This window comes from Babylonia areolata, chromosome 16 (assembly GCF_041734735.1).
Source record: "Babylonia areolata isolate BAREFJ2019XMU chromosome 16, ASM4173473v1, whole genome shotgun sequence".
Classification (NCBI taxonomy): Eukaryota; Metazoa; Mollusca; class Gastropoda; order Neogastropoda; family Buccinidae; genus Babylonia; species Babylonia areolata.
The window spans coordinates 6,554,800-6,563,729 of NC_134891.1; positions in this window are offsets into that span (position 1 = coordinate 6,554,800).

Here is an 8,930-nt window from a genome sequence, read left to right on the forward strand (position 1 = left end):
TGCACACCCCCCGAAAACGGAGTATGGCTGCCTACATGGCGGGGTAAAAACGGTCGTACACGTAAAAGCCCACTCGTGTACATATGAGTGAACGCGGAAGAAGAAGAAGAAGAAGAAGATTACCTGTCATACCTCACCATGTTGTTTGCTGTTGGGGGGCGCAGGAAAGCAGGACTGGACCTGACTGATGAGGGGAAGATCGAACGCTCTCTGTTTCCTGGGGAGCTGGGGAGGAATCGTTACTGGCAGGATGTGGTGGTCATTGTAAGAGGCAAGAGGAAATGACAAATATATCTCAATTCTTTTTTTCTTTTTAGTCTGTTATAGTCTGTTATTTTCAGATGGGATGGGGGGCTATTTATTTGTTCTTGTACAGGTCCCTCTCTACCTCTTATAGTGTGCTCTGTGTGTGTGTGTGTGTGTGTGCGCGTATGCGTGCGTTCTTTTGTTTAGCGTCTTTTCACTATCAGTGATATTAGACGATTAAAAAGAAAAAAGATAAAAAGTAGAAAATGGGGGGGGGGGGGGGGGGGGGGGGGGGGAGGGGGGGGGGGGTATAGAAAACTGAAAAGGTAGAAAACTACCAAAAAAATGCATAACTAACATGCAATTACATTTAATAGTAATAATTCAATAATGATTAGAAACCATTAACACAATTCTGAAGTACATTAAAGGAATGTAGAAATAGGGCTATGAACTGATGCCTGTGAAAGTTTGACCATAAGAACCTTGTCAGAAATAACTTTCCAAAAATCATCTGCAGAATAGTTAATCTCTTTGAAATACTTGGGCAAGAAGGTATGTAACTGCTGACAGTGAAACGAACAATGATGCAAGCCGAACTGCTTACCACAGATACATGTAACATTTTTACTCTGTCTTCAGTGTGTGTGTGTGTGTGTGTGTGTGTGTGTGTGACTGTGGTGTGTGGGAAGATGGGTTTGGTTGTGTAATTTTCCAAAATAAAAGAACATTTTTTGTAAATTTATATATGGTTGCTCCTGATGTTCTTTTCATGCGTTAATTTTTTTCCCCTTTTAAAAGTATATTGCATTTGTGCAAGTATGCATAAAGCTTTGCTTGTGCATGTATGTGTGCTCTCTCTCTCTCTATCTCTCACACTTACACAAATTATTCAGTCACTAAATTGATTGATGAGTGCAGTTATAATGTTCATGGAATAGAGGCTGTATGATCGTTTAATTTCCAAATGTTATCAAGTTGATCTCTTAGATCTGGAAGTGCTTGAGTGTGTCTAAACGTGTAGTGTATTCATGTCATCAGATTGGAAATTTCAGAATTTCTCGTTGTTCCCTCCACCTTTGATACCTACCCTTACACACAGTTCTTTCTGCCCTGGACAGGACAAAGGGCTCTTCAAACAGATATGAAAAGAAGTCTTTATTTTTCAGTACGTATTTAGCCCTTTGACGTCTTGACGTAATATTGTTGACTGCTCTGAGGAGGTTACCCATGTGGTTAAAGTCTTGAGTCCGAGAAATGATAAATGCAGCCGTGAATACACGATCATAGATTTCACAGACTTATATACCCAGCGTCTCTGTGCAACCCTGGGTTCTTAAAATGGCTCTGAAAATTTTTGAGAAAAAGACATTAAATGATTTTTGAAAATTGTTTGAAAAAGGAAGCACATGTGTAACTCTGAAAACCTCTTTGAAGAAACGTGTAGAAAAGATCTAGCGACATCCTGTGGTACAGAAGAAAATGTATTTTGTAAGTGAATAAACCAGTGATAGCAGCAGGGATTTTGTAAACTGGTCCTTTCATATTTCTCTCAAGACATTCATGCAATAATTTACAGCAAAACAACCCACTCCCCCCCTCTCTCTCTCTCTCTCTCTCTATATATATATATATATATATATATGTATAATATGAAGTTATTTAAACCTGCTTGTGGCGGTCATGTTGAAATCTCCAGTGAATCTTAAACATCATGAACACAAACTTTATTCTCACTGAGTTGGTTCCTGATGTTTGTTTTGATTGTTTTGATTGAGTTTTCAGTCCTTGGTCACTGTAGAAGTTGGTTATCCAGCATGACTATTTGTGTCATTTTTCTGTGACAAAAAGGGGGAAATAAAATTGACTGCTGTCCTTGTTGCCATTATAAATGCAGACCATATGACAGAATGCAGACACCACAAAGAAAAAACAAAACAAGAGAGGCAAGGCCTTCAAGACTCACTTGTGATAAATTAAGTCCCCTAGCATTAATTACAGAGTAATTTCCCTTTTTTTTTTTACTATCTGCACCAAAACGTTTGCAAAAATAAATAAAAATTCCATGCTTAGCAAAAGAAGTTCCTGTTTGAACAAAAAATGATAATAATGACTACTCTTGTTGTTGTGTCAGAATAAGAGGTCAAAGTGCCAAGTTTAGAGAATACAAAAAATATAAATATAACAGTAAATGCAGTTTGCATATAATTAGGCTTCTTTTTTAATTTTTTTTTTGTGCCCATCCCAGAGGTGCAATATTGTTTTAAACAAGATGACTGGAAAGAACTGAATTTTTCCTATTTTTATGCCAAATTTGGTGTCAACTGGCAAAGTATTTGCAGAGAAAATGGCAGTGTTAAAGTTTACCACGGACACACAGACACACGGACACACACACACACACACACAGACAACCGAACACCAGGTTAAAACATAGACTCACTTTGTTTACACAAGTGAGTCAAAAACAACTGGAAAATGCATGCGCTATTGGATGATTCTGTTTTGATCTGGGAATGCAGATCATAGTCAGTGGTAATATAAACATTACAACTGCAAGTGTTAATTCATTTTTTGTTGTTGACTCCACTGACTGCACTGCCGCAAATGCAAGTCACATTAAAAGTATATTTTGTTTTTATGGCATCCAGCCGTAGTCTGTATATTAATTAGACTGGTGAGCCTTCTGCTACCATGATGTCCTTTTGTTTTAAAAGAAAACATGCGATCAGTTTTGCGCGAATTATTATCAGTATTTTCTCTGTCAGGGTCAGACTCCTGTTTTAGTTTATTGACATGGTTCCAGCAAGATTTCTCCAGCAGAGAACAATCTTCTTGTAATGAATATGGAATACAAATTTCTGTGGCATCGTAAATGTTCTGTGGCATTGTAAATATGATTGTATTTCTCTGTGTGTGTGTGTGTGTGTGTGTGTGTAGTGTGTGGTGTGTGTGTGTGTGTGTGTGTGTGTGTGGTGTGTGTGTGTGTGTGTGTGTGGTGTGTGGTGTGTGTGTGTGTGTGTGTGTGTGTGGTGTGTGTGTGTGTGTAGTGTGTAGTTGGTGTGTGTGTGTGTGTGTGTGTGATCAAAAGAGGGGGAGAAAGAAAGAGGTTCACAAGAACTGGTCAGAGTTGTAGTAAACTGAATGATCTGATGTACAGTCATTACGATAACATTACCGAAATGCGATTTACAGAGTATCTTTGCTGTTTACTTTTCCACAAGAACTATTCCCTGATGTACATTGGTGCGTCATTACGATATGAACCCTCATAGCATGTCTGTGGGTTTTTTTTTATGTTTAAAGATTTTTTTTTATTTTTTTACTGTCCCTGTTGAGCATTCCCAGTACCTGTGGTTGTGACATAAATCTTTTTCCTCCTGCTGTTCCTGATTCCATAGCTTGAAGCTATCTATGCATTAGAAATAACAGGTGTTAAGAATTGACAGCAGTGGTTGTGCAGTTCTGATGCAAGTGAGGATGGCATTGTTGAGGTTTTCTACATGTCTGCTCTCTTGCTGTTATTTCTAAATGTGTGTGTGTGTGTAGTGTGTGCGTGTGCACGCATGTGCATGTGTGTATGTGTGTGTTCAGTATACCTCCACATGCTGTTGTGATGATTATCATATTGTAAAAGCAGGCAATACTCTTTGGTCTGCATCTGTCCAGAAAAATTGACTCTTCAGGTTCATGTCATTTTTATTTTGATGTTTTCTCTTGTAAGCTGATGAGAAACAGAAACTGTTTGCTGAGGTATGATGATAATGACTGGGATTTATTATATATAAATTGTTGTTCCAGCAAATGATTAGTTCATGTTAACCATAATTTGCATTTGTCATAGCATGTATCTTGGATTAAAAAAAAAAAAAAAAAAGAAGAAGAAAAAAGGGTGTTCATAAATCATTCATGTTACACATTTAATCCAATGAAGGAATCATGAAAACAAAGAAGATGACACTGCAATGCAGATCATATGGCAAAAAGACAAAACATTGATTTGACCTTGACCTTGACCTTTGACCTCTAAATTTACAGCACATTTATGTTTTGGCCAAACCCAACTGTACCCTCTTAATTGAAAATAGGATGAACAATCCAAGTCATATGTCGTGTTTCTACATTTTCCCAATTGCTATGTAGTGACCTTCAACTTCAACCTCTTAACTTGTCTCTTCACACATGTTTTGTTATCCCCATGACCAATCATAGAATCAAAATTGATGACGAGTGTTTACAAGACCTTGTTTCTCTTTAGTAACTTTTTTGTCATCTGTCATTTGCATTGTTGTGACCTTGATCTTTGAACATGATCTAGAATTTCTTTCGGGATCATTGTGCTGTACCCACAACAATTCACGATACCAAGTCTGATTTTGGAAAAAAGAAAGATGTAAAATACTGCCTTTTTCTAGCTTTTCCAGTTTTGCCAAATGATGACCTTGACCTTTTTCCCTTTCGCCCAGCCTAACGTGTCATCATAAAGCAGATGTCTTCAAAGGACTTGCGCATACCTACCGTCCTACCATGTTTGGTTCCAGTAACACTCGTAGAAGCCAAGAAAATGCTAATGTTAAGGTGCACTTCACACACACACACACACACACACACACACACAAGGTAATTACAAACTCATTTTGTTCACTTGTTTATTTAGTCACTACATCCGTGTTCTTCTAGTAATTATATTATGTGTTGGAACAGTATCCCTTCAGTCAGTGTATTTTGTTATTTTTCTCCTTTTTGTCACAACAGATTTCTTGGTGTGAAATTAGGGCTGATCTCCCAAAGAGGAGGGCGTGGCTGCACTGAGAGCGCCACCCATTTTTTTTTTTTTTTTTTTTTACCCTATGTGCAGTTTTTTATTTGTTTTTTTCTATCGAATTGGATTTTTCTACAGAATTTTGCCAGGGACAACCCTTTTGTTGCCGTGGGATTTTTTTTACATGCGCTAAGTGCATGCTGCACACGGGACCTCGGTTTATCGTCTCATCCGAATGACTAGCGTTCAGACCACCACTCAAGGTCTAGCGGAGTGGGAGAAAATACTGGCGACTGAGCCGTGATTCGAACCAGCGCGCTTAGGTTCTTTCGCTTCCTTGGCGGACGCTTTACCTCTAGGCCGTCACCCTGACCTTTCTGGTCCCAGCCATGTGGAATGCACTTCCATTTAATTAGCACAAGACACTCCACTTCCAACCACCTCTTTTATGCCTTCTCTGAAGAACCATCTGTTTGCGCAGTATTGATTAATTTTCTTTGTCCACCACAGTTCCAAACTGCTTTTCATCCGTGCCTTGGAATGATGTGTGTGTCAGACTGTGTGTGTGTGTGTGTGTGTGTGTGTGTGTGTGTGTGTGTGGAAGTGAGTTGGATGAGTGGGGTCATGATGATGATGTCTGCTTGCAGTAAGTATGTGAATTGATTGATTGTATGTATTATTTTGTCTTTTACAGTTTGAAGAGTTTTGTACATGAATCGTGTCTTGAGATTTGTTGAGAAAAGTGCTTAATTAGCGTTTATTATTGTTACATTGATAATAATGATGATAAGATGATAATTGTTATCATTATTCTGTACTTCCTGAGTTTTAAATAGGTCTTTTTTAAAAAAAAAAGGATTTAAACCTGCATAGCACGACTCGACCTTGTTTTGTTTTCATACATTGTCCATTGAGGATGTACTGGATTTTCAAACATGTACCTTGAGAGGACAACATACTGAGCATCAGAAAATTACTCTTTTTCGACCCAGTTTGCAGTTCCAAGATCGTCTGTTGTATGCACATCCAACATACATGTGCATAGAGACTAATTTCAATCATAGTTCAGATTCTTTTCTTACATGTAGACTTTAGGTGAAGGAGATTTACAGTCTTGTTTGAGAAATGAAAAAGTGTGTGTTTGTGTGTGTGTGTGTGCATGGGCATATTCTGTCTGTAAATTAACGAATGATTCCTATTTCTTTATTTATATACAGACTGGAACGAGGCTGAATCTCCATTTTGAAATAACTTTAAAATTAATGTTCCATGGTTGGCCTTTGTCTTGTTTTGTTTTGTAATCATTGTTACGGAAAAATATTTTAAGATTTGTTTGATCAAAATCTTCTTGCTTTTTTTATATTTTGTTTTGAATAAACATTTGGCAGGTTTTTTTTTGTGACTATGAATTAAAAAAAGAAATGAAAAAAAGAAGATTGTTAGTGTGTGTGTGTGTGTGTGTGTGTGTGTGTGTGTGTGTGTGTGTGTGTGTGTGTGTAAATGCTGTTTATAGACTTATAAGGATAGCTTTGAAGTTGCAATGATTAAATATTGTAAAAAAAAAAAAGAAGAAAAAAAGTTCAGTTAGAGGGATTTTAAGTTTCACAACAGTTTTAAGAATGTCACCATGAAACATTGATAGGTTTGATAAAACATTATATATTTTAGTTTGATATATTTATAACTAGCAATTCCAAATTTTGTAACATACAGAATACAGATGACATTTTTTTTATAACCTCAAGAGAAATTCATTCTCACACACTCTCAGATACACACGTCATTCACTCGCATGTGTCCATTTACTTGCTCACATGTATATATCCACAAAGATGTGTGTATACACATAATTTTCCATTTATTTATTTCTCTTTTTTAGAATAAGACACTGATAATTGAGAGAAAGTAAAACTAGATACCTTGTCATATGGACAATATAGTAATATAGAATGATAAATACATAGTACAAATAAATAATTTTATACAGTCTATAAACTTAAGAAATACACAAAGAAGCTGTGTAAAAAACAAACAAACAAAAAACCATCTAAATTACGACAAGTGTGTACATTCATGTATGTAATTGGCACATGATTTCAACATACTAATATCACGGAAGGTGTATAAAAGTAACTCGAGCAAAAACAAATTCTTTCCACAAATGAAGTCCTGCCTTTTCCACTGCGTGTCATTTTTTTCCTCTAAAAAACAAACAACAACAACAACAAAACAAACAAACAAAGAAAGAAAAAGAAAGATGTCAGAACCTTATCCATACATGAAAATGAAGGCAAATTTAAGCTTGTAGAACAATAAAAAGGAGAGCCTTAGACGTCTGTAAAATTGATTAATGATCATAGCTTGAGGCGGAAAATACCTAATAACAGGATAGCAAGGTCTTGTAAGCATTATTCTCAAAGGTCAAACATTTTACTCTTTTGTATGTTGAGTATCTACAGCTCTTCCACCCCCCCTACCTCCCCCTCCCCCCGTCCCCCCCACAAACTTCAGTTACGAAACCTGCATTAACTCACTCAGTACGGCCATTCCTCTCTTCTCCTCTACACAGACCCCTCGGATGTCCAGTGGGTGTGTGAATGACCCAACCTTTAGCTTCCGTCGTCAGAATTGTGGTATTCTTTGTCAACATTGACCTCTTCAGTATAAGAGCCTTCCACTTGCAATATTTTGATGATGGTAACTGGGGTGAAACGCTGTTAACGTCGTCTCTTTCGCCGTTCGTATGGAGAGAGTTATTAACTTGCTGATGATTCCCTGTTTCCTAACTGAATGAGTAGCAATGGAAACCGAGTCACTTGACTGGGGAAGAAGACAAGAATGACTGCAGGATTCTTCAAAGACAAAAAACTAAAGTTATAAAAACCTTTTGGGTGGTAGTTGAATCCTCTTTGTTTTGACACGACGTTTCGGACCATAGGCCCGTTGTCAAGTGATGAGAAGAGGACAGTGTGAATAGGAAAGCCTATGTGAGGAAAGGGTGATGAGAAAGTAGTGAGATGTCATCACCCTTTCCTCACATAGGCTTTCCTATTCACACTGTCCTCTTCTCATCACTTGACAACGGGCCTTTGGTCCGAAACGTCGTGTCAAAACAAAGAGGATTCAACTTCCACCCAAAAGGTTTTTATAACTTTAGTTTTTTGTCACTTGACTGGGTTTTCTCTCACGGAGGAGAGGTTTCAGCTTGTTCAGTCGTCAACATCATCATCATAATCCCTAAAACTGGAAAGAACCTGAAAATTATACAATAAACACGGAAAATCAGTAAAAAAAAAAAAACGAAAATGTATATTGTCACAGAGATCACTAAAAAGAAAGGGTACAAACTACAGCTGTATGCATTACATGTGGACGGACGGAAGACAATCATTGTGCAAATTGCTTTTTGGGGTAAAACAAACAAACAAGAGACATGAACTTAATACAACTTCATTAAAATGGTCCTAAACAATTGTTGATATGATAACAGATCAAATACCTCACAGTTCTAGACAAACATAGGGCATTGACATTACACTCACAGCATATCACCATAAAAATAAATATCTTAAGCAAAAAAAAACCCAAACCAAAACAAAAAACACAAAAAAAACACACAAAAAACAACAACAAAAAACCCCAAACAAACAAAACAACAACAACAACCACAAAAAAAACCCCAACCAAACAAACAAAAAAACCCCAACAAACTGTCAAGCCATGTCACTAACACGAGTAACAGCAGATTTGTGACAGCAAAGAACCATCTTTTGCGGATGCCTGTGAATAACTTATCTCAGGCAATGCAGTCAACAACAACAACAACAAACAAACAAAAACAAAAACAAACTAGCAACGTGCAGTTTTAATTCGGAACAGTCAGTGACAGCAAACTAACAAGATATATCTCTCTGTGAAAAAG